The 24959-nt window shown below is 43.8% G+C and overlaps 1 protein-coding gene across 5 annotated transcripts in view; it reads left to right on the top strand.

Moving 5' to 3' along the window:
* Positions 1-24959, top strand: part of LOC131184258 (zinc finger protein 469-like) — a 272266-nt gene that overhangs the window by 63627 nt on the left and 183680 nt on the right. For all 5 annotated transcript variants that reach the window (XM_058155369.1, XM_058155368.1, XM_058155362.1 and 2 more), the window contains exon 2: positions 1728-1794. The gene's annotated coding sequence lies outside the window, so the exon portion shown is untranslated. The remainder of the gene's footprint in view (positions 1-1727; positions 1795-24959) is intronic.

Below are 24959 nucleotides of genomic sequence, written 5' to 3'. Positions count from 1 at the left end.
CCAGTCCCCAGCAAATGCCTCTGTGGGAGACCAGAATGCGTGCTTTTGCTCGGTTGGCCTGCTCAGCCTTTCCAGATGTGGATCACTTACCTTCTTTGTACTCCACCTCTTCTGGATTTTTCTTTTGGTTCTCCGGGGAGCCTTTGCAGTCTGCTTCATACCTGATGTGGAGAAAAGGGGGAACGGGGTCACTTTTGGTTCTCGCATGCTTTATTTTCAAACGAAAAGCAGCTGCTTGGAAGAAAATGGGGGGAGAAAAAATACGCTCAGGCCATGTTCTTTAGAAGCAATAACATTGGTGATGATGTGAAATGAAGAAGAAAACTTCAGCTGAATGGATTTGCTCTATTTTTATTGCTTGCTGCTGCTTCCTTGCGAGCCAACTGGTAGATGTTTCCACAAGGAACTGCTTTGATTTATTCCAGCACATCAGCGCTGCCACCTTCCAAGATATTTCGAAGCTAAATATTTCCAAAAGCTAACCGATGGGTTCTTATTTGGTAACTCTTGGAAGAGATTGAAAATGAATGACTCAGAGCTGAGATCTTGAGGGCAGTCTGAGAGTTTTTCATCCCCTCCCCTGAGCTTCAACTTTCCATCCAAACTTTGGCCCAGCTGGAAAGCTTGGGATGAGACCCAGAGTGTACCAGATCATCCAAAATCTGGCTTGCCTTGCAAGATCCTTCCACCTTGGTCAGTTGACATCCATATTCTAAGACGAACACGGGGGGTGCCGTGAATTCTGCCAGCTTGGCCTAAGAGCCCCTGCTCCTCCCACTGCCGCTTATCCCTGCTGCCCTGGCAGTGAGAGCCTCCATCTGGATTGAGATTTGGCAGGGGACGGTTTGCAGATGATGCATGAGGCAGAACAGAGCAGGAGGCTCCTCCCAGCTGCAGTCATGTTGTCTCCTGAGAAAAATAAATCTGCAAAATGTCAGCAGATCAGATCAATACCCGAAAGGGACATGTAAGGACAACCAGTTGGACACAGCTTGGAAGCCACTCTTCCACCTTTGGAAGACATCCCTGGAGAAGACTGGGGCCCAGAAGATTTTATGGCCTGCTGTAGGTTTCACCTTTCAAGCTGATCTTTCCATAACTATTCCTTTTACAAGGGAATCTTCTTTTCCAACACAGGGACATGTATTCATCTTCTACCCCTTGGTGTAGTTCACTAGGTTATAGCTAGTGCGTTAAATTACTAACTTTTTAGGTTTTAGGAATCCCAAAGATGTTTTTCAAAAGCCAAATGGGCTTTCTTGGGGTTTTGTTTCGTTGAAAAGATTTCACTTTTCATGCAAGAAACTTCTTCAGTTCTTTTTAGAAGCTCCTTGGATGAGAAGCAAAAAATTAGTAAGCTATTCTATTTCCCACTTGAGATTTTGGGGTGGCTGGAATTGTTGCTTTGTTCTTTCTTTTTGTCTACCTGTTTGTTTACCTGGTGCTGGTCCTTGATCAAGTAAAGAGGACTTGATGTGACTCTTCTTCCCACATAGAGGGCATATATTTCTCCTGTTCCATTTCCACAGCTGTTTATCAGCCTTCTTTGGGGGGAAAAGAAATTTAAAATTGATACCCTCTCTTTTATAAGAAGAGGACATGAATTAACTGTCCAGTTCATAAATAACTATTTTTTGAAACCGCTTTTAATTCTCAAAGTATCATTTAACCTCTGGTGCATGACGAATTCATTTTCTTGATTGAGTTCTTTCTTTTTTTGTTGCCAGATGTTTAATCAAATCTTCAGTCCAGAAAGTTACATCTTTGGGGCTAAACTGCTGGCTCCTTTTAAAGGTAAGTGCAAAACAGCACTGTCTGGTATACCCAGTGGTGACATCCAATTTTTTTAACCACCGGTTCTGTGGGCGTGGCTTGGTGGGCATGGCAGGGGAAGGATCCTGCAAAAACCCCATTCCCACCCCACTCTGGGACCAAGCCAGAGGTGGTATTTGCTGGTTCTCCCAACTACTCAAACTTTCTACTACCGGTTCTCTAGAACCTGTCAAAACCTGCTGGATTTCACCCCTGGGTGTACCCCTTTTCAAACTGGCAAGGAGATTTATTTCATATATGTAATAAAAGAGAGGAATATATATGAATGAAATCATGGGTAGAATGACCAGCTCTCAGGAATGAATAATATCTGTAAAATAACTGAATCTATTACATTAAATGATATGGTGTAAAGCAGGGGGTCTCCAAATCGGGCACCTTTAAGCATGGCTGGCCGAGGAATTCTGGGACTTAAAGTCCACAAATCTTAAAGTTGCCAAATTTGGACCCCTCTGGTGTAAAGTGTAATAATGAAGGTGCTGGACTAGGAGTTGGGAGACTCGAGTTCCAGATCTTCATTAACTAGAGAAGCTGGCTGGGTAAATTTGGGCCAATTATTCTGTCTCAGCCCTAGAAAACATCTGTCTCCTGGAAGGGTTTTGGTAGATTATGGTCCATGGTTTTGAGTGAAAAGACCTTTATCCTGCAGAGGATTGATGTGGGCTGATTGTATATATGGAATTTAAGTTAAATGTATATATTGAATGTACTATTTAAGTCATGTTTGTTCCTGGATGCTTGAGTAATAACAGAGACCCGGTCAAGCTATGACATTCCAAACTATTTTCAGTTGTTCAGGAGAGACTCTAATTTTGGAATTCCGGTTGTCCTTGATCCTAAGTCTTGAGGTGACTTGTGCTTGTTTAGTGATAAGAACATTCAAGCTTTTTCCTGACGATATTCATATTGTCTAATGATATTCATCAAGACTTGAGAGTCACGTGCTTTTGGGTCTCCAGTGTGAGGAAGCAAAGTCTATAAATGGCCTGAGAGACAATATGGAGAAAAATTTGGGTGTGACCTACGGTATATCAGTCAGTTACTCTCCCCGCTTTCTGTGCTAGTTATTAACTTTGTGGTGCACCCAGAAACCTGTCTGGAGAGAGGGAGGGGTGCAGGTGCAATAAGCAGACAAGAATTTTGGGTCACTTGACTGGCCTTCCCTGCTGTGGCCAGAAGTAGAGCAGCCTTGCCCGATGTCACAGCCAGTTGCCAGGAGTCTCTCTTTGCTCATCCGTTGAGCCAAATAATCAAGGAGACGTGTGTTTCCTCCCAGCCCAAACTGCCTCCGATGTTCTTGATTTCATAACTCCAGAGGAGATGGTTGATTGTGGTAGGTTTGGTCCAGTTCCTTGAAAAGACTTGAGGGGACGGCACCAGCAAAAGTGAAAGCCAACTAGGAAACTCCATGAAACCCAAGATGGGCCTGATATAAACACCCTAACCACCTTCAGATGTCTCTTGAATATGGGAAAATGGAAGCTAATGGGGAACACATGGGGCCATGTAAATAATGAAATTATGAGCAAATATGCCAAAGTGAAGACGTTTGGCTGCACCATTTGAAAAAATATATAGAAGCAATCACAATGACATCTATACAAAGTCTTCATTTTTTTCTATGGAGTTTTTGGCTTTCCCTTCCCTACTTGGTTCTTTGATGGATTTTTTTAAAATTTGTCAATCATATATAAGATAACAGGTAAAAGTATAAACATAATTTGGATACATGAAAAGAGTAAGTAAAAAGGAATATTAGGACAGGGACGGTAGCCATGTGGGTGCACTTATGCACGCCCCTTTCAGACCTCTTAGGAATCGAGTGAGGTCAACAGTAGACAGTTTAAGCTTAAAGTTTTGGGGGTTGGGGAAGAAACTACAGAGTCAGGTAGTGCATTCCAGGCATTGACCACTCTGCTGCTGAAGTCGTATTTTCTGCAATCGAGTTTGGAGAGGTTTACCTTGAGTTTGTATCTATTATTTGCTCGTGTATTGTTGTGATTGAAGCTGAAGTAGTCATTGACAGGTAGGACATTGTGGTAGATAATTTTATGTTCTATGCTTAGGTCAGACTGAAGTCGGTGTTGTTCTAAGTTGTCTAAGCCCAAAATTTGGAGTCTGGTGGCATAAGGTATTTTATTGCGAGCAGAGGAGTGGAGGACTCTTCTTGTGAAATATCTCTGGGCTCTCTCGATTGTATTTATGTCCGATATGCAGTGGGGGTTCCAGACAGATGAGCTGTATTCAAGCATTGGTCTAGCAAATGTTTTGTATGCTCTAGTTAGTAGTACAATATTACCAGAGAAGATAAGGTTAGGTTAACACAAGATTAGGTTAACAACTCTAAGTGCCTTTTTGGCAATGTTGTTAAAGTGGGCTCTGACACTTAGATCTTTAGAAATGAGTACTCCAAGGTCCTTGACAGAGTGAGGGTCATCTATAAAGTCATGTCCATCTAATTTGTATTTTATGTTTTGAATTTGTTTTGCCAATGTGCAAAACAGAGCATTTGTTGGTTGAGATTTGAAGTTGCCACTTGTTAGACCAATCTGACTTATGGTCAAGGTCTTTTTAAAGGGTAGTTGCATTGTCTGTGGTGTTGAATAGTTTAACATTGTCAGTGAAGAGAACACAGTTCTGTTATTATTAATACAATAATTATTACAAGCTTATAGCTTGATCGTTGCTTTTGGCTGTTCACCATGTTCCATGGGTATGTGGTGGCTTTTCGGCTGCTTCCTCGTGCATGGAAGAGAAGAGGAATGGAAGGTGAGAAGAAAAGTAGATTTTAGGACAAGAAGGCCGTGTTGCAAGTAAGAAATGTGACTTTGTTTTTAACAAGGCAGGAAGTTGCCAAGGGATTTTACATGCAGGAAGTGCAGAGGCCGATAGGACACCGTGGCTTACAAAAGCTTCCGTCTTTTAATAAGGTGTGTTAGTCTGAAAAAGTGCTATTAGATTCCTTCTGATTTGGAATCTCCATAAATATATCAATTCCTACAACTGCTCAAAGCCAGGTTACTTTAGGCAGGAGACAGTCATTTTAAACATGATATCCAGGGTGGAGGGTTGCAAACAATGCTGTGTGCACAAGAACATAAAGGCAGTTGGGTAGGAAAAGCACAGCCTTTTCAGTCAAAAACATCTCCCCTAGGAAGCTGCATTAAAATACATGGTTTTAGCAAATTGGGAAGGTGGTTCTGAAGGTCACCGTGTCACCTGGTTTTGAAGCCTTTTCTCCAACCGATGAGTCATGGGAAAGAAGTGGGAATTGGATAGAACGGGAAAAATAATTTTAGCATTACAGCGCTAGTCCCTTGCGTAAGCTATATAGCAATTTTTTTCTGGGCTGCAAAAACTGAAAGGATTATATATGCTTGCTCTGCATTGTCCTCGGTAATTGAGGGCTTCTTTTTGATGGATAAATTGTTTTCACATTGCATTAGTTTTAGGTTGTGGAAAGTATGACAGAAACAGTAAATATACCAATGAGAAAAGAGAGGGAGAACGGGCAGAGAAAAGGAGAAAGGCCTGGGGGATGAGGAAGATTATCGGATTTATTGGAGAGAATGCCCCTGGCTATGACTGTGATGGTGTGATCAAAACTCCGCCTGTTTTTTTATTATTATTATTTATTTATGTGAGTCCATATTGGTGTCTCCAGCATTTGAAAGCATGCACATTTATGCACTTGATCAATCCAATTTCTGAAGAGAATGCCTAAATAAAAAAGAGGGCGTATCTGAAATAAAATGCAGCTGAGCAGCAATCGAATAGGAACTTTAAAACCCATGATACAAATTAGAATATAAAGTCTGTGCTTCAAGATTCTTTGCTTTCTGGCAAAATATGTTAATTTGGAGGAGAAATTCCCCAAACTAGCATTCTCTCTCTCTCTCTCTCTCTCTCCCTCCCTCCCTCCCTCCCTCTCTCTCTCTCTCTCTCTCTCTGTGTGTGTGTCTGTGTGTGTGTGTGTGTGTGTGTGTGTGTGTGTGTGTGTGAACTATTGCTTCCAGAGTTCAAAACTACAGGGTCAAATCTATGAATTTAGGTCCCACTGGATTGGAGAAAGCCACCCCCTACATGTCTGCCTGCTCCTCAAAGGTAGAGGCAGACACTATATGGCATCCAGATGTTGCTACAGTACTGTAGCTGTTGCTACAGCTTACAACATTCTTCCCTACCGGTCATGCCAGCTGCCCAGGCCATTATCATCTGAAAGGTTTTCTAAGGAAGATGACCACTGTCATCCAAGAAATGCAGAAAGGATGGGAAGCAATATCTAGGCAGGTTTTGAGGAACATGGTCCATCCACATCCAACAAGATGCTTCCTCCTTGTAAGGAGACAACTTAATTTTCCTTACAGAGGCAGGTTTTAAGGAAAGAGGGGTGCAGTGGGGAATAGCAGCCTTTCAAGAGGTGGGGCAGGGGCTTGTCATTGCCAGGAGCAAAGACCAAATGGCCGGATTCTATGGAAACAGAACTGAAATTGTTTGGTAAGGAAGTTTAAGAGTTTGATGGGACTTAACGGAAGCCAAAACCTTTGGAGAATCGGTCTTTTGTCGCATCTTTGCTCCGTTGCTAAGTCTAGGACCTATCTACCTATCAATGAACACCATGGTAAAAGAAGGTTTTAGAACAGGGGTCTTCAATCTTGGCAACTTTAAGACTTGTGGACTTCAACTCCCAAGCTTTGCTGGCTGAGGAATTGTGGGAGTTGAAGTCCACAAGTCTTAAAGTTGCCAAGATTGGAGACCCCTGTTTTAGAATCTGAACTGAGGACTTTTCCACTCTGAGAAAATCCCTCTGAAGTGTAGCATAGCTCGGAAATAAACATTTCCCATCCCCTGTGCAACTGCATGATAATATGGGGATGGAGCGACTTTGTGTTCTGAGCTGCACACTTACACATCCCACTTTGCATTAAATGTATTCTCCTCTCTTCTTTCAGAGGTCGGAGCTTAATAAATATAACTCTAGTATCCAGCAAGAAAACACAATATACACAATCGAAGTCTTCTTGAAGTCCTAGGCATCTTTTCCAAAATGGTTTTTTTCCCTTGCATAGGACATTTGTCTTTGATTTTTGATTCTAGACCTAGGAACTAGTTCAGTATTTTCTTTTCTTTTTTTTAATGAAGTCCCGGACCAATTTTCTCCCAATTATAGTAGATAGCTTTGCTTCAGAACTGGTTTTTCTTAAAAAAAAACAACCACCCAGATATCATTCAGCGTGGGGTTCCTGATCCATAAAGTCACAGAAGGATGGCTCAACATATAAACAAATGCTTTCTTTTAAAGAGACAGGCAGGAAGGATGGAAAATGACTCTCAGGAAAAGGAAATAAAAACATACCCTAGGTATTCCATGGGCTGAGCTGATGTTGCCATCCAAGAATCCTGTGGCTTCTCTTGAGAGATTATGCCATCCTGGAACAAAACTGCTAAGGAGATTTTGGTCAAGATGAGGCAATTCTGTCTGGCCACAGCTTGCATGCAAGGTCAGGGAGTCCTTTGGCCCTCACAAACTTTTTGCCAAGTACATTTTTGGAGAGGTTATTCAATCTCCTCTTACGGCAACCGCCCTGGGATCAGGCCTTGCTGAATCATGATTGAGATCTGCCGCATGCTGGTTTGGGGGAAGGGGTCTGTGTGAAGTAAAAGTGCATATGAAGAACAGTTGCAGGAATTGGGTATGTCTAGTCTGGTCTGGCCAAAAGAAAGACTGGAGGCTGCATGATAGCAGTGTTCCAATATTTGAGGGGCTGTCATGGAGATGGGGGGGTCAACTTATTTTCCAAAGCACTTGAGGGCAGGGCAAGAAGCAATGAATGGAAACTCATCAAGGAGAGAAGCAACCTAGAACTAAGGAGGAATTTCCAGTCACTTACGGTAGAACAATTAACCAGTGAAACGGCTTGCCTCCAGAAGTTGTAAATGCTTCATCACTGGAGGCTTTTAAGAAGAGACAGGACATCCATTTGTCTGAAATGGTGTAGAGCTTCCTGCTTGAGCAGGGGGTTGGACTAGAAGACCTCCAAGGTCCCCTCCAACTCTGTTATTTTGTTATTCTGAAGTGCTTCTCCCCAGCGGCCAGGTAGCTAGGAAAGGTGTGCAAATTAGGCATGGCCTAATTTTCCAGAGTTGCTTTGGCTTGGAGCTTCAAGGAGCTGAGTTTTCCTCCTAGAATTCTTATCCAAGCTTTACAAAAGGAAACCCTTATCCTTGACTAATGTGTCTCTCTCTGAACAGAATTTCAAGGAAAGGGTTCATTGCCAACCATTGCTCCATGGAGCAGATGGTTGAGTCTGCACATTGCACGAATACACGTCAATCATCTATTTCACGTTTCACAATCCACTGTAAATCATGGTTTCCAGTTCTGCCAAACGTGCCACAAATTATTGGATGGGTGCCATTCCTCTTTTCTCTCCCGGTCTCTCAAACATTAAATTCAATCTATCAGGGGACCTAATGTTCCTTAGCGCCATTAGTTTCCTCTTATGTCAACTGGAAGGTCCCAAATTAGCTACATCTGGCGGGATGGAGGTGACATCATTGATGGCAGGCTGGCTCCCTTGAGTCTGAAAGGAGGAGAGCTCCTGTCTGAGCCGAGAAAATACAGCAAAGGAGGCATGAATCTGCTTTCAGAAAAGCCAATCCAAGCTTTTGGTTCAGCCAATCCCCCTTGCATTTTGACTCACGACGATTGCAAAACGTTTTAGAAAACCAGTTTCCAAGGAGGGAGACGGTGGAAGGATGAGAAGGACACGGGATGGAGAAGGAAGAGTTTCCTTGGCTTCTATTTCTTCAGATTCTAGTAATTGTTCCTTATTTAATGGGTTATAAACCGGCTAAAAACGCCTGTGTTGTGCAAAGAACATGGGTCAGCTGAAGGCAGAGGCTGAGCCACAAGAATTCAAGTGTTTTGGGCTGTTCGTAATTACACATGATTCAGATTTCCTTTTCTTCTTGATCTGATCCAGCAAAATCCTTGCTAAGCAAAATCTGATTTGAACTGCCGATTCCCATCCAGGCAATCAATCCAATTCAATTCCAGTTTCAAATTGATGCAATTCTACTGCGATGCCAGACTGAAATTGTTGAATTAGGTTGATCCAATTGACAGTTTCTGAGTATGCCAGGAAATATATGAAATCATGCAGGCCCTGTGATTCAACTCAGATTTCCAATTTGGTCTGGAAGATGGGCTTAATGTGGAGATTCAGGGGACTCACTTTTAACCCCATTTTAAAATTTAAAAATTCCCACAGTTCCTCTTGTTCTGTTCTCAAGAGCGGACCCATCTTCTTCCATAATCTTTGGCATCAGGTGGCATTCGGGGCGGGGCTCTGAAAAATAATGTTTAAAATGACAGGGTCCAAAACTTAAAAGTTATTTCATTGACACTTAGCACGGGAGGGAGGGAGGGGAAAGGAAGTAAAAGGGAGGTTAAAAAAAGAAAGAAAAAGTAAGAGAGAGAAAAGGGAGGGAGGGAGGGAAGGAAGGAAGGAAGGAAGGAAGGAAAGGAAGGAATCAGAACTTTCTCCTAACAAACTTCGTCACAATCCCCTCAAATTCCCATGAACCTTAATCAGTTCTTTGCTGCCAGTAAAATCCACCGTCTACAGATTCTCTGACTGCCTGGCCCACGGCAAGAGAGAACTACATTTCTGAGGCCCCAAAGTGTGTGCACTTTCAAAGAGCCAATGATTAACTTGTGGTTAGTGTAGCTTTATGAGTCATGCATGCACACATTTGCTTGTTTGACTGTTTACATCATTATGGATTAAATTTAATGATACTGGAATTAAATAATGCTCATGGAGACTAACATGATTACAGAGGTCTTAATTCTGTCATGTACACACACCCTTATGTTTTGAGAAAGCAGGCCCAAAGTTAACAATTAACCAACTGTAGGCTGCAAACATAGATTTATTTAAAACATTGTGGTCTACAGAAAGGCAAATCTACTCTTTTCTTGGCACTAATTAATTAATGTACAATAAACTCCAGTAAAGTAAGAACACAGCATCAGTTCTGGGGGTGATCTGCCAAACACCTGCTCATCCTGATTAGCCTACAGGCATGGAAAGAAAAGGAATGAGTGAAAGAAAGAAAAGGGAAGGAAGGAAGGAGGGAGGGAGGGAGGGAGGGAAAGAGAAGACAAAGGGAGGGAAGAAACAAGAAAAGAAGAATATTGTCAGTGCTTCTGCCCTGACACTGAAGGGGAGGTGACTTGGAGAGTTTTCTTGAGCACAAGTAGTAGACATGACCAAGAAAAGAGCACCTTTGTAGCTTAGAAGATAGATGGGCACCAACACTGTCAAACAGAAGTGAGTCAGGGATGAAATGTAAAATTTGTTACTACTGGTTCTGTGGGCATGGTTTGGTGAGGGGGTAATGTGACTGGGTGGGCATGGCCAACTTTAAAAAAAAAACTTTTAAAAGCTGACGAGGTTGTAAAAAAATGCTTTTAAAATCCTCTGATGATCAGGCAACTCAGCTGGGATCGCCAGAGGAGCCTTTTAAAAGCATTTTTTTACAGCCTCTTTGGCTGAAGAGGTTGTAGAAAAAATGCTTTTAAAAGGTCCTGGCAATGCCAGCTGAGCCTCACGATCATCAGAGGCTTTTTATTTTTACTTTTAAAAGCATTTTTTTTGGCCGAAGAAAAAATGCTTTTGAAAGTAAAAAACAAAACAAAAAACCTCTGATGATCGTGCAGCTCAGCTGGGCATGGGGGGAAGGCAGGGATTTTTGCTACCGGTTCTCCGAACCACCCGCCACCATTGCTACTGGATCGGGCAATCTGGTCCGAACCGGGAGCATTTCACCCCTGAACTCAACTCAGTAGAAGATTATGAAGAGGAAACCAGAGCTGCAGAAGAGGGAGCAACTGACCCGAACAACTGAGCCCCTTTAGCAGGCTAGAATTCATGGAATCCCAAATGTCTGATCTGGAGCCAGGATGGGACCATTTCTTCCTCCAGATGGAGCACTGCCCCACCCCCACCCCAGCCCCCTGCTCCCTCCCCCAGTCTGTGCCTTATGGCATTTTTCTTAATTGAAAGTCTCCGCGCATGGCTTGCAGGGGCCTATTGAAGAATACATTTGAGGGTGAGTGGAGATCTTTTCGTGTTAATAAAGTTGTAAAAAGCATGCAGTGATTTGGAAATGAATGCCAAGCTGTCAAGGGGAAAAAAATCAAAAATCAAAACGGAGGGTTGTCATCTGCAGCTCCAGGCGACGGGTTGTCTGGTAACACCACAACTTGCAGGTGAATCTGATCTCCCTGCTCCGCATTGCAGTGGTGTCTTCCTTCTTGGCTTCTGGCTGGAGAAGGAGGAATGTGCTTGAGATGGTCTCTGGAAGAAACCTTGCCAAGTTTTGAGGAATCCGGATGCCTTTCATGTGTATCTTTGGAGGAAGAAAGAAAAGAAACTTTCAGTGTTTGTTCATGATCAATTATCCGTGGATTGCAAGGCTGAACTCCCTGCAACCTGTGATTTAATTTACTACATTCACGCAGCGCGATGGAGCTGGAAGAGGCAAGATCTCCTGATCCAAAATCCCCCTCCTTAGGAGGGATCAAGGGGTCAAGAGAGCCTACCTGCTTTTAAGAAAGATTCAGAGTTTGTGGGGATGGTTCCCAGGGCTGAGCAACAAAGGGGATGAGAAGACCAGAGGTGAAAAGATCTGCGTAAGGTTGGAAAAATATGGCTGAGGGAGATTCTGGTCTTCTTCCCTGAGATCAAAAGATCTAAAGCAGGGGTCCTCAAACTTGGCAGCTTTAAGTCTTGTGGACTTCCAGAATTCTCCAGCCAGCATAGCTTTAAGACTTGTGGACTTCAACTCCCAGAATTCTCCAGCCAGCATAGCTTTAAGACTTGTGGACTTCAACTCCTAGAATTCTCCAGCCAGCGTGGCTGGAGAATTCTGGGGGTTGAAATCCACAAGTTTTAAAGCTGCCAAGTTTGAGGACCTTTGATCTAAAGGAAGGTTGGGATTCCACCTCACTGCTAAGAGTGAGGTCAGAACGATGATTTCAGTTATGAGGAGACCTTTGGGGCTAAAATCAAGTGTCCAGGAAGGCAGATTTGGCACTTCCCGAAGGTCAAAGAAGCTTCACAAGAGGCCTTCAAACAGAAGCCAAATAGACCTTCAGGAGGGAGGTTTTCATTTGGATTCCTGCCCCGAGCAAGGGATGGATTAGATGGTCTCTGGGATTCTAGAATAGAATAGAATAGAATTTTTATTGGCCAAGTGTGATTGGACACACAAGGAATTTGTCTTGGTGCATATGCTCTCAGTGTACATAAAAGAAAAGATACGTTCATCAAGGTACAACATTTACAACACAATTGATGGTCAATATATCAATATAAATCATAAGGATTGCCAGCAACAAGTTATTGTCATACAGTCATAAATGGAAAGAGATTGGTGATGGGAACTATGAGACAATTAATAGTAGTGCAGATTCAGTAAATAGTTTGACAGTGTTGATGGAATTATTTGTTTAGCAGAGTGATGGCCTTCGGGAAAAAACTGTTCTTGTGTCTACAAATGGAGGTCTTGTAGCTTTCCTCCTTAAGGCTCTCTCAATTTATATTTTGTTGATGGGCTCGATAGGTATCTCCTAAGATTGGATTGGAGGACTGGAAATAAGTGGAAGTTCTCTGTTTTTAGGTGTCCTATTGACCCCTTATAAGCAGCGGCATCCAGAACTCTGCAAATGTAGCATCTCAACCATCCATCTTCATCTGTCATTATTATGGTCCAAGGCCGGTGCAAAATAAATTAAAACAATCCCATTAGGGGGGGGGGGGAAACACAGAACAACTTTTTAGCGGCTTCATACATGATGTGCTTCTAGCAACAAATCTGAATACGATGCAACCTTAGGATTGGCAACTTCAGCTGATTCCCTGCCTATTAAAAAATAACAACATATTTCAATGATGCACTCAGCCTTGCAGGAACATCGCCTTGAAATGCTTTTTTTAAATGGTTTTAATCATCTTTTTTCTATCTTGCCAAATTGTTTATTTTGTTTCATCAACAAATAATGCCGTCCACTTTATGATGCAACGTCCTCTCTGCATATTTTTCCTTTTTTATGGTCTGGCTTTTATTTTCCTCTGCTTGATCTGGTCCAGGTGGGTTGTTTGTTTTCACCGCAGACTCCTCATTTCCATTTGGGGAAGGTCTTTGTCTGCTTCGGCCGAGTCTCACAGTTCGGTCCTGTCTGTGAGAAGGAGGAAGTTTGGTCCAATATTTTTTTTCTCTCTCTCACTTTCTGCATCCGCTCTTCATTGGGATAAATGATTTTTGTTCTTTAAAATCAACCTTCACACTTTTTAAGCCCAGAAAAATCATCAGCATTTTCAGTCAAGGGGATTTAAAATGAAACTGATTAAAAGAAAACAACGCTAGTCGTTTTTTGTTTAGATCAAACTGATTTTTTTTTAAAAAAATTATAGTAACTCTCTGTGAACAACTTGAGGCTAGCTTCCGTCTGTTTTTAGAGGGGAAAAAGTAAAAAAATTCATCAACTTTATAGTTTAGGGTTGGGTTTTTTTTGTTTTTTTTAAAGCAAGTTTCTGGCCCTCAGGATTGCCTAGATGCATTCGAAAAGGGTTTAACTGAAGGCAGATGGCGTTAGAACAAAGCCTTTAATTGAAAGGGAAATGGACAAACAAGCAAAACTGAACATTTTATGTGCTTTGCTGCAAAATAATGTTCCACTCTCAGGACTAACAGTCCTTTGAGTGAGATATAGAGCAGGATTCTCTGCGGGAACAAACTAGGTCTAGACAAACTAACCAGTATCAAAAAAGTCCAGCAGATGGCAAAAAATAACTTTTGGCAGGAGTAATAGACTGCAGAAGAAAACACCACCACCACTAGATGTTTTCCCGCAAGCCAAATTTCCTACCAGTCTGGCCCCTTGTTCCATGTGTTGGTCCAATTTCTCAGGCATTCTTCATCCCCAGGGAGTGGTCAGGAAAAAAAAATCGGGAATAGCTAAAGGTGTGAATTGACTTCCTGGATAGAAATCCCTGTTTTTCTAGCAACCGCCCTCCCCGTTCCAGATGGACCGGCCCAGAATAGAAGCCTCAAGTCCCTGATTCCAGGTGGTTGTCTGAGCAACTTGATTGTTTGGGTAAATGAGATTTTGGATATTTTAGAACTGGATGAACTAAAACGAGAAATTCACCCAATGGACTGGCGTCGAACCAAGAGGGTGTAACTCGACTGCTCGTCCAGGCGGCGTTAAGGAAACACGCTGCTTTAATGGCCATTTAACTTTCTAAGCCCCAGTCCTGATCTCTTAACAAGACACTGAGCACGAATGATCCCTTGACCCTCCTTTCTTTCTGTATTATTCTGTATTTTTAAAAAATTGATGTACCATAAAGGAAAACATGATACGCCGGGATTTGTATGGCTTCAGCCCTGGAAGATGGAAGAATGTCAAGAACTAGAAGAGAGAACAGATTATATGGGGCAAGAGAAGAATCCACAGATTATGCATTCAGCTCTGAGAGGGCAGACCTTCCATTTCCCAGGAATTTGATTGGCAACCCGCTGGGATCTGGGATCCAGCCCAGGTTTGGTGGGTGAGAAGCTCCCTCTCTGTCTTACACACAAACACACACATCCCAGACATACAAACACGTCTACTGGTTTTTCAGCCCACACATGGAGAGGAATGGAAAAAAAATAATGACACGGATCCTTAGAAAGGAGCTGTTCCATTCTGGATGAAGCTTGTGAGAGAAAATGAAGAAGAACACAGAATGTGTCTATCTACTTGGAAAGCATCTCATCTCTGCAGGGCTGACTCTTCTCTCGGGGGAGGGGGTGTCACTGTTTTTATTTCCCCTTTCATGTTGGTTGCATATTGAAAATACAAATATTTAGAAACAGTTCCGCCCAACAACAGGTGAAATTTGTCAACTCTTCCTTATAACTTGGGTGACCGTCAAGTGACTCCTCTAGAAGACCATCTTTGTAGCTAAAGGTTGAACTGCAGGATTCTTGGTGCTCTCTGAACTTGGTTGTTTACCTGCTGACGTTTCATGAGTTAACTAGGGAACATCATTGGTGCTGAGAGGAAGTGGGGATCTGCTCTGTGTTTATAGACAAGTGACTTACTCTCTCAGTATTGGTGGAAGTGCTCATCAATGTTATGACAAGTTGAGTTTATAGTTGATGAATGTGGTTGTTCCTTGAGTAGGCTGTTGTTTAATGTCTGATTGTTGGTCCAGGTTTATAGTTTCTTGATTGGATTGTTGGTCTGTTATCACTACTGGTGTTAACAGGACACTCTCACCAACATTGACAGGGCAAACCACTCTATATAAACAGAGAGTGAACCCGGGCCGTTTCTAGCACCAATGATGTTCCTTAGTTGGTCATGAAGTCCGCAAGAAAAACCACCAAGCTCAGAGAGCCCCCAAGGACTGCAAAGTGACTCTTCTCTTTTGCTCTTGAAGTGGTTCTGTTCATCAAGAGTCCCAAAGGTGGTTTTTCAAGAGGCAACTGGACTTTCTTGGTTTTCTTTGAAGACGTTTCACTTCTCATCCAAGAAGCTTCTTCAGAGCTGAAGAAAAACCACCTTAGGGACAACCATGGCCTGGGTGACTGAGAATCTCCATCAACATGTTCCTCAAGAGGTCAAGGGTGGTGAGAGTCGTGAGACCAAATAAGCCACTTCCACTAACTCAGTTAAAATTCCTGAAACTGAGTGCATTTCAAAAATTTTATCCTGAAAGAAGAGGAATGGCCTGATTTTGAACGATTGCTCCCAGGGAAAATGTATTCGCCAAGTTTAATATCGATAACGTGTTTACATTCCTTTGGACTCCACCTTAACTCGGCAGCACACGTCGGAGGGCTGTAAATGAAAGACAAAGAAAGAAAAGAATGTTGTTGTCCAATCTTCCTTAGCCAGATGCGGGGATGTCAGTTCCTATCATCTTCTCTTCCGCAGAGTGGAAGGCTGCTGCTGGCTGGAAGTGATGGAGTTGACCCAGTGGTGAAATCCACATTTTTTTTCTGCCGGTTCTGTGGGCGTGGCTTGGTGGGCGTGGCTTGGTGGGCGTGGCAAGGGAAGGATACTGCAAAATCTCCATTCCTACCCCACTCCTGGGGGAAGGATATTGCAAAGTCCCCATTCCTACCCCACTCTGGGGCCAGCCAGAGGTGGTATTTGCTGGTTCTCCGAACCACTCAAAATTTTTGCTACTGGTTCTCCAGAACCAGCTGGATTTCACTCCTGGGTTGTACTTCACATCTCTGGAAGATGCCGGATTGAAGAAGGTTGTTCTCAGGGTGTTCCTAAAATCCCGGAACAAGCCCAAAGCAGAGACTGTGTATTTCACATAAATATTGTACTAAATCCCAGGGACTGCTGGTTCTTCCTGAGTGAAGATGATCTGTCATGAAGAAACCATGCTGGAGATACAGCAGAAGACAAGGAAGCTGGATTTATACATCATACTAAAACATAAGACAATGCCAGTTGGGAGGGACCTTGGAGGTCTTCTAGTCCGATCCCCTGCTCAAGAAGGAAACCCTCAACCATTCCAGACAAATAGCTGTCCAGTCTCTTCTTAAAAGCCTCCAGTGATGGAGACCCACAACTTCTGGAGGCAAGTTGTTCCGCTGCTTAATTGTTCTCACTGCCAGGAAATTTCTCCTTAGTTCTAAGTTGCTTCTCTCCTCAGTTAGTTTCCGTCCATTGCTTCATCCATGATTAACCCACTTCTGGGACCACTACAGGCAGGTTCCTACATCTTATTCACCTATGAACCCTGGTTGACAAGCTACATCAGCTCATTTCCCATCACACACTAAGCCGTTACAGCTTATAGCAGCCCACCAAGCCAGGATAGCTTCCCTTGCCTGCCACTTTGTTATGACAGTGCCTTTGCCACCGCTGGAGAATTCCCACATGTGAAGATGCACAGAAAGTATTTTAGGAGAGAGGGAGTATTACTGGGAAAGGCTGACCTGTTCTCCTATTAAAGCCATTTTTTGTGTGTAACGTGTAGCTTGGCCCTGAGTGGGGCCTGATGAAGAGCTCCTTAATAGAGGAGAGGAAGAACCTTTGAAGCAGCTTGCTTCTTGGCAGAGGAACAAGCTCTCATGCCTTGAAGAGCTGCATGAGTCCTACACATGTTGGTCTTCGCTAACAGTCTTCAGCAGCTGCACAAAGCAAAGATGCTTCCATGCATGGCTGCAAAGGATCAGGAAGAAGATTTTGGTGGCTCCCTCGGGCATTCTTGCACCAAGAAGCAGAAGGTCAAGAGATGCAGAGGAATGAGGTACAGACCCCCCCCTCCTTCTTTGCATTTGCTCCCCTCTCCCCACTTTGCAGCCGTGCCTTTGGGTGAGACGTGTAGGGGTTACCTGGAGAAGCCCACCTCCTCCTTCCTTAGCTGGCTGCTCCTTGAACTGGGCTGAAAAGTCTCAGCTGCTCTATCTAAAAATCCATCTTTTCTGAAAAGGCTCTTGCTTGGGTCAGCCTGACACTGATCACCAGAGGGCGCTGCAAGCCTGCGTTTGGCTGTGCTTAGGTGCTGGCAGGAATAGGTTACCCAAAGTGGCCACCTGTCAGGTGAGGAGGATAGGTCAGTAGGACTCCAGGTGGCCCTAGAAGAGGTCCAGCTGGACAAGAGCTGGCCAGAAGGAGTCTGCTGGTTGCTGACTCTGCCCTCGTGTCTCAAGGATGTCAGCCAGCATATAGAATAGAATAGGATATAATTTTTTATTGGCCAAGTGTGATTGGACACACAAGGAATTTGTCTTGGTGCATACGTTCTCAGTGTACATAAAAGAAAAGATACCTTCATCAAGAATTCCAAGATACAACACTTAATGATAGTCATAGGGTACAAATAAGCAATCAGGAAACAATTTAAATTGTAAGGATACAAGCAACAAAGTTACAGTCATACAGTCATAAACGATGGGTGATGGGAACGATGAGAAGATTAATAGTAGTGCAGATTTAGTAAATAGTTAGACAGTGTTGCAGGAATTATTTGTTTAGCAGAGTAATGGCGTTTGGGAAAAAACTGCTCTTGTGTCTAGTTGTTCTGGTGGCCAGTGCTCTGTAGCATCGTTTTGAGGGTAGGAGTTGAAACAGGATGCAAGAGGTCTGTAAATGTATTCCATTCTTTTCCCCAACTCTTTGGGTGTGCGCTGGCATATTATTCAGACCGACACTCTGTTTTGCTCAGGGCCCCTCCTGCAACAACCTAACACAGCTTTTGTTATTTGGGCACATTGTTTATGTGACCATCCTGTTGATGATCTAATTGTGTAGCTCCTCTGTAGTGTGGGTTCCTCACCTTTACAGTACACCATGATTGGAAGCAGTGGATGTGTGTGTGGGGGGGGATTTGTCTGCTTCAAAATGTAGTGGCCAAATTGTAGCTCTCGAACCTCGAGCGCCAGGGAGGTGAGCCATCTGGGAGCTCAAACCGACCCGGCTACCCATCTGAGGTTCCTTCTGCAAGCTGGACTCGCCGGGCGGCGCGTGGAAAACTCTGCCAGGCAAATTGCTTGGATCTGATTCTGCAAAGTTCGCTGCCTAAGTTGGAACGATTTCACAGCTCTGGATCTTTTTCCCTCGGATTTAAAACCCACAACTGAAATTTTTGAAGAGGATGATTGATAAGGTCCCGGCTTCCCTCAGTGAGCCCATTCAGCCAATAGAGTTGGAAAGCGGTCCTAATTAGTTTGCAGAATGGCCCCGCAGAGACCCGGGAGGCTTTGGGAAGGTTGCGTAAGGAGCCTGCCTGCCTCTCATGTGCTCCTTCCTCATCTCTACACACCATTCAGCCTTCCTGGCAAGACATCGCTTTCCCTCACTTTCTCTGGGAGCACTGAAGCCAAGGCTCTATAAACACTTAGACAACAGCCCATCGTTATTCTTGCAAGGTCGCCCAAAGCCAGGAAAAAGCAGGCTGGAGGCCAACTTTAATTGCATGGCTTCCTGTCAGGTATTGCAACAGCCCGGAGGTGAAGGGCTGGATCCTGCACCGCAGAGCCTGGGATCGGGAGCACATTTTCTTCTTGAGGCCCTAGGAAGCCACAAAAGATGTGCCGGGGACGTGCTTCCTGGATCTGAGGTGCCTAAGACTTGTTTGATCTTGGTGGATCTTCTAGGCCTTGTACACCACTAAATGTTTGCTTGTGAAGGCTGGGAAGGAACCCATGGCACATCAGAGCTTGGAGAGTTTTGCAGATACTGGAATGTGAAGATTCAGGGTTGTCTGTATGTTTGTTTGGCTGGCTGGTTTGAGGTCAGAAGGACCTTGTCATCCATTAGTGTCTTCCTTCCTTCCTTCCTTCCTTCCTTCCTTCCTTCCTTCCTTCCTTCCTTCCTTCCTTCCCTCCCTCCCTCCTTCCTTCCCCACATTAATAAAACATGTAGGTGTGCTTAGATTCTTTGACTGAAGTTTGAAGGGGAGGAAATTTATTGCGCAGTTTTGAAACCTTATACAACTGTAAGGCTCTCATCGCCTGTCTGGAATTTCCAAAATTGAGTTGCAAAGCATTTTCCCTCAAAGGGGGCTGGGGATCTTTGGAAAGAAAATTGGGGCTGTGTTGAAAAAGTGAAGTGAGGCCAGGATAACGATGCAGTTAAGGCTAGAACAAAAAAATGCCCTGGATTGAAATGAAAAAGAAAAGAAATATTTAACTTAAGCACCGAGTTGTCATTACTTTCTTTGTACCGAATAATTCAGTGACATTAAAAATATGCTTTAAGGCCACCCACTGAGCTCTCAAAGCCCCCAATCCTTTCCACCACCTCAGAGTGGGCAGCTCCATTCCAGAGGGAAAGTAGGAGACATTCTAGGAAGGAAGGAAGGAAGGAAGGAAGGAAGGAAGGAAGGAAGGAAGGAAGGAAGGAAGGAAGGAAGGAGAGAAAGAGGGATAGAGAGAGAAAGGGAAGGAAGGAAGGAAGGAAGGAAGGAAAGAAAGAAAGAAAGAAAGAAAGAAAGAAAGAAAGAAAGAAAGACGAAGAGCAGCTGTGCTTAATTCAGAGTTCATTGCGCAGTTTTCAACGTGAGTCCACTTTCCCTTTCCTGGGGTGGACGTTGATGTCTGTCCGGGCGGCCGTTGCTTCCTTTCATGGAGGGTATAATTTGTCAACCACGTGGACCGAGACTGCTTCTTAATCTGGTTCAGTTGGTTCAGCCTTCCACGGGATTAGATGGATGAGGGAAAGAGGCGAGGCTTTCTAACTAAACCCTGACGGGACCCAAGACTTTGTCAGAGACAGGCGGGCATCGGATGCCGGATGTTTTATCCAAGAGAAGCTGGAGCAGGTCAGAAAGAGGGTGATTTCCCCATCAAAATAAGATGCCCTAAAGGATTGGCTGGCTTGTCAGTGGAAGCTGCGCACGGAGAGAGGCAGCACCGGACAGGATTTTCTCACATCCTGAAACCAGAGGCAGGAACAGAGCAAAACTAGGATTCTGAAGTTTCCACACTGAATCACCGAAGGCTGAACTGTGGAGGGTGGAAGCTATTCTAGGATGCTTTTCTATTTCCATCTTTTTGCCAGAAAATTGCAAACCACTTTTACGACCTAAAAAAATGTGCTTAGACAACCCTTCCCTTCATGTTCTCAAAACCTCTAATTGAAATATGGCTTTTGGATTAATAATGCAGCAAAGTAATTTCCCCCTCTGAGACTCAAGAAAGGTTTAGTCGATGCCACAGAATGCCTAGAATTATTAAAGAAGGCCATTGTCATGTTACAGATTTAATGGATTGGTTATGTATTATATAATCAATACAATACAATACAATATACACACAGAGAGAATATGTTTGTCATTTTTAAAGATTTTGGTCACTATATTTCAGTATCATTGGTTACGTTTATAATACAATCTATGTCTATATCTTATTCACTGAAATACAATTTTCTGAGAAGGGGTTTGTAGGTTTGCCCAAAAGTGACCGACCCCTGACATAAAACAACTGATCCCATTTTTTCTTGGACCCCCTCCCTTGAGCAAGGAATTGTTGTGACCCAGGCCCAAGTAGGTAGTAGTACACCCAATCAGTTTGAAAACAAACAGATTTTATTAGAACAGCTGAGAATTAACTCATTCTCAGTGTCCTCCAAACTAAGTCAAAGCAAATTCTTCAGAACACTTCTTCAGTCTTGGTCTAATCAGGCAAACTGCCAAAGGCTTTTCTTGGCAAAAGTTCGAAAGCAGAAGACGCCAACAAGAAACAAATGCAGCAAGACAAGGAGCAAGGCTATCAATGTTGTTTTCCGGCAAAGAGCCCAAACGCCGTTGCTGGTCTTTTAAGCCTTATGGGAGGGGCCAATCATCTCTTGGCCCTACTCCCGAATCTTCCTCTTTGCTTTAGCTTCTGGCAGCTCTTCTCATGCGTGCATTAGGAACAGGTTCCTCCTGTTCCTCTGCCTCACTACTGTCAGCGTCTGGAGGCTCTGGAGTCCGTACATCACTCCAAAATGGCCCTTGCCCCACCTCTGCTTCCAACGCAGAACCCACATTCAGGCCTTCCCCAGCCTCCAGGACTGGCCCATGTTTTTCCTCAGCCTCATCGCTGTCCGACTCTGTTGCCAGCTCTGCAAGCTGCTGGCGGACCACAACAGGAATACAGGAAACAGACCCTTCTCTCAGCTGTTGTGTTGCCACCCACTTCCTCAAAATGAGCAGGCAGGAGCTCACAGAGTGGTTGGGAATTACATTTTTTTCCTTCTGGGTATCGTAGACTGCCTGGACAAATCCCTGCAGGTTTTTTTTGGTCAGGTATGTCAGAGGTGGTTTGCCATTGTTGCCTTCCTAGTGCTGAGTTGAAGTGACTGGCCCGAGGCATCCAGCTGGTTTTCTGAGACTAAAACCCATGGCCTCTCCCTTTCCAGCCTGTTGCCTTCGCCACTACATTGGACTGACTCCCTGGGAAATATGATTTATTAATTCAATAGATGTGGCCCGCTGCCCGCAGAGCAGAGATGTTCCATTGTTGTCCCTTGAGGAAGACAGTCTACAAGTTTGGCTCCAAGCTTCAAAGCCTGCTTCTTTCCATCGCTGTTTGCCTGAAGCCACATGAAAAGCTGCAGTAAAGCTGATGCTCTCTTGAGTTGGGAAACTTTCTGAAGTGGGGCTGAGTGGAGATGCCGTTGTCCAAGTCTGTCATTACTCCCCAAGAATCCTTCCATTCCGGCCAATCTCGCCTCTTAAGATCTCTGTTGCTTGAGGAAAACCATCCGTCTTCTCTTTAATCCTTGACAGTATCAGCTTAATCTTGGGAAATGCTCCTCCATCCCACTCCCTTCTTTCTCTTTATGGGCTTCCATGGACATTGTTATTCATTACCCAGATGGAGCTGAAGGAAAATGCAAATAAAATTCCTGATGTGGTTCGAATGCCTTCAAAAGACCTTCACGTAACTTGCAACTGGTACCTCAGATTCTGCTAGGAAGAATTGTAGGCAAAAGACCGGTCCCAGTTGGGCCAACCTTGGACTGACTACCTCCCATCTCCCTACCTTCCTAGAAGGGCCAAGGGTGGAATGGGTTCCCCTCCTCCAACAGGAACAATCCAAAAACTAAACTAAAGATCCTGTACACCTAAAGTGGACGTCCTCTTTTGTTTTCTTACTTTTTCAGCCATTGTGAGTCCTGTGATTGTGCAGGATAGAAATTAGAATAGAATAGAACAGAATATTTTATTGGCCAAGTGTGATTGGGCACACAAGGAATTTGTCTTGGTGCATACGCTCTCAGTGTACATAAAAGAAAAGATACCTTCATCAAGGTACAACATTTACAACACTTAATGATAGTCATAGGCTACAAATAAGCAATCAGGAAACAATATCAATATAAATCGTAAGGATACAAGCAACAAAGTTACAGTCATACAGTCATAAGTGGGAGGAGATGGATGATGGGAATGATGCGAAGATTAATAGTAGCGCAGACTTAGTAACTAGTTTGACAGTGTTGAGGGAATTATTTGTTTAGCAGAGTGATGGCATTCAAGAGAAAACTGTTCTTGTGTCTAGTTGTTCTGGTGTGCAATGCTCTATAGCGTCGTTTTGAGGGTAGGAGTTGAAACAGTTTACGTCCAGAATTCGAGGGGTCTGTAAATATTTTCATAGTCCTGTTTTTGACTCATGCAGTATACAGGTCCTCAATGGAAGGCAGGTTGGCAGCAATTTGTAGTTGGTAGTAAAAATTTGTTTCATACAGGTAGTTCTTAATTTACAAACACAACTGAGCCCAAAATTTATGTTGCTAAGGGAGAGTTTGATGACTTTTCTTGCCACATTTGTTAAGTGAATCGCTGCAGTTGTTAAATTAGTAACACAAATGGTTACGAATTACGGTTTAAGGTTAAGTTACTGTTACGTGAATCGGGCTTCCCCATTGATTTTGCTTGGCAGAAGGTCACGCAAGATGGTCACATGACCCAGGGAGACTGCAACCGTCATAAGTATGGGTCAGTTGCATGAATTTGGATCATGTGACCACAGGGATGCTGCAGCGGCCCTAAGTCCCTTTTTTCAGTGCTGTTGTAATTCTGAACAGTCGCTAAACAAACTGTTGCAAGACAAGGACTACTGGAAAATAAGTGCTGTACAATCTTGTTGCTAGAATACCAATGTAATCACATGACTGCAAGGGGTGGGTATGTGCAGCCATCGTAGCTTTGAAATCAGGTGGGTAAGTAGTTTTTGGAGGGTCCATTGTAATGTCAACCGCTCACTAAGCGGCCGGTCATAAGTCAAGGACTATCTGTATAACAGCATTTCTCAAATTTGGCAACTTGAAGACAATGTGGACTTCAACTAAGCGGGAACTTAGGAAACAATCTTTGAAGACAGAAATCTTGAACTCTGAAGCGAAAGTCCTTGGAAAACAACCAGAATGCAATGAACCTGCAAGCGCAATTTGTCCTTTAGTTTAAATATTTGTTTCTCAAAGTGTTGACAGCGCTATCAAAGCGATGCCTCTTACTTTTAAGCAGACGACTGGGGAAAGTTGTTTAAAAGGCATCTAAAACAGTTTGACAAGGTCTGGTTGAATAAGACTTCGTTCCCCCCACCCACCCACCCGCCCCCACCATGGCTCTGAAAAAACAGTGGAGTTGTTCCTTACATCCAGGAGAAAAGTTGGATTACAACTCTAAAGAAAAATGAGAATGAGGTAGCCCCATGCTTAAGCGAGACTGCTTTCCTTCCCTTGTGCTTCCCGAGCCCCCTTTTTCCTTGGGTGAAGTTCTCAGGGATTTCAAATCCTCCCTTTGGGTGAAAAAAAATGAGGGAAATGGATCGATGTGCTTGGAAACAGACAAATTACTGATTTCTGAGTCCTGCCTTCCGCAGCATCTCTTATGAAATCCCCAGATTGTTAACTGGGGTTAAGCTCTTGACTTCCCGGCTGCCCTGAGCGTTGGAGGGTTTAAAGCAACCCTGGAAATAAACATTTTTACTGGAAAAAGCAACCGGAGCAGCTGCCTTTCTCCTCCTCCTCCTCCTCCTCCTCCTCCTCCTCCTCCTCCTCCTCCTCCTCCTCCTCCTCCTCCTGTTCAATCCAGCAGTTCTCCCAGCTTCTCCATGAGGGTGGACTGGGGAGGATTTGATGAGGAGTTCGCATTTTGACAAGGGGCAAATAACAGAGTCTCGTTTCCAAAATTGCCGCACAAATCGGACCACCTTTTCTCAGGTTTTCTTTTGCAATACGGTTTTCTCAGCAAAATTGTGCTTCAAAGAAAGAAAGAAAGAAAGAAAGAAAGAAAGAAAGAAAGAAAGAAAGAAAGAAAGAAAGAAAGAAAAAGAAAGAAAGGAATACAGAAAGAAAACGCAGCAGGTTGGAAGCCGAAAAGGGGTTGATAATCAAGGGAGAAGCGGGGTGTTCCTCTTTGCATCAGAAATGTCTTTGGAGAACCTTCCAGATTTGCACAAGGGACTTTTATTTTTTTTCCCCAAATTCCCTCTGGAAACATTCTGGCACACTGGAGAAACCCCTGCAGCCTTCCTGCCTCTCTTCCGCATTGCACGCACGGTCGGTCGGTCAAAATGGTTGTGAGTGCTGGCTCCAATCCCACGGC

Source organism: Ahaetulla prasina, chromosome 12 (genome assembly GCF_028640845.1).
Source record: "Ahaetulla prasina isolate Xishuangbanna chromosome 12, ASM2864084v1, whole genome shotgun sequence".
Lineage (NCBI taxonomy): Eukaryota > Metazoa > Chordata > Lepidosauria > Squamata > Colubridae > Ahaetulla > Ahaetulla prasina.
Note: the sequence above shows the minus strand (reverse complement) of the source record. Positions and strands in the feature narration are given on the sequence as shown.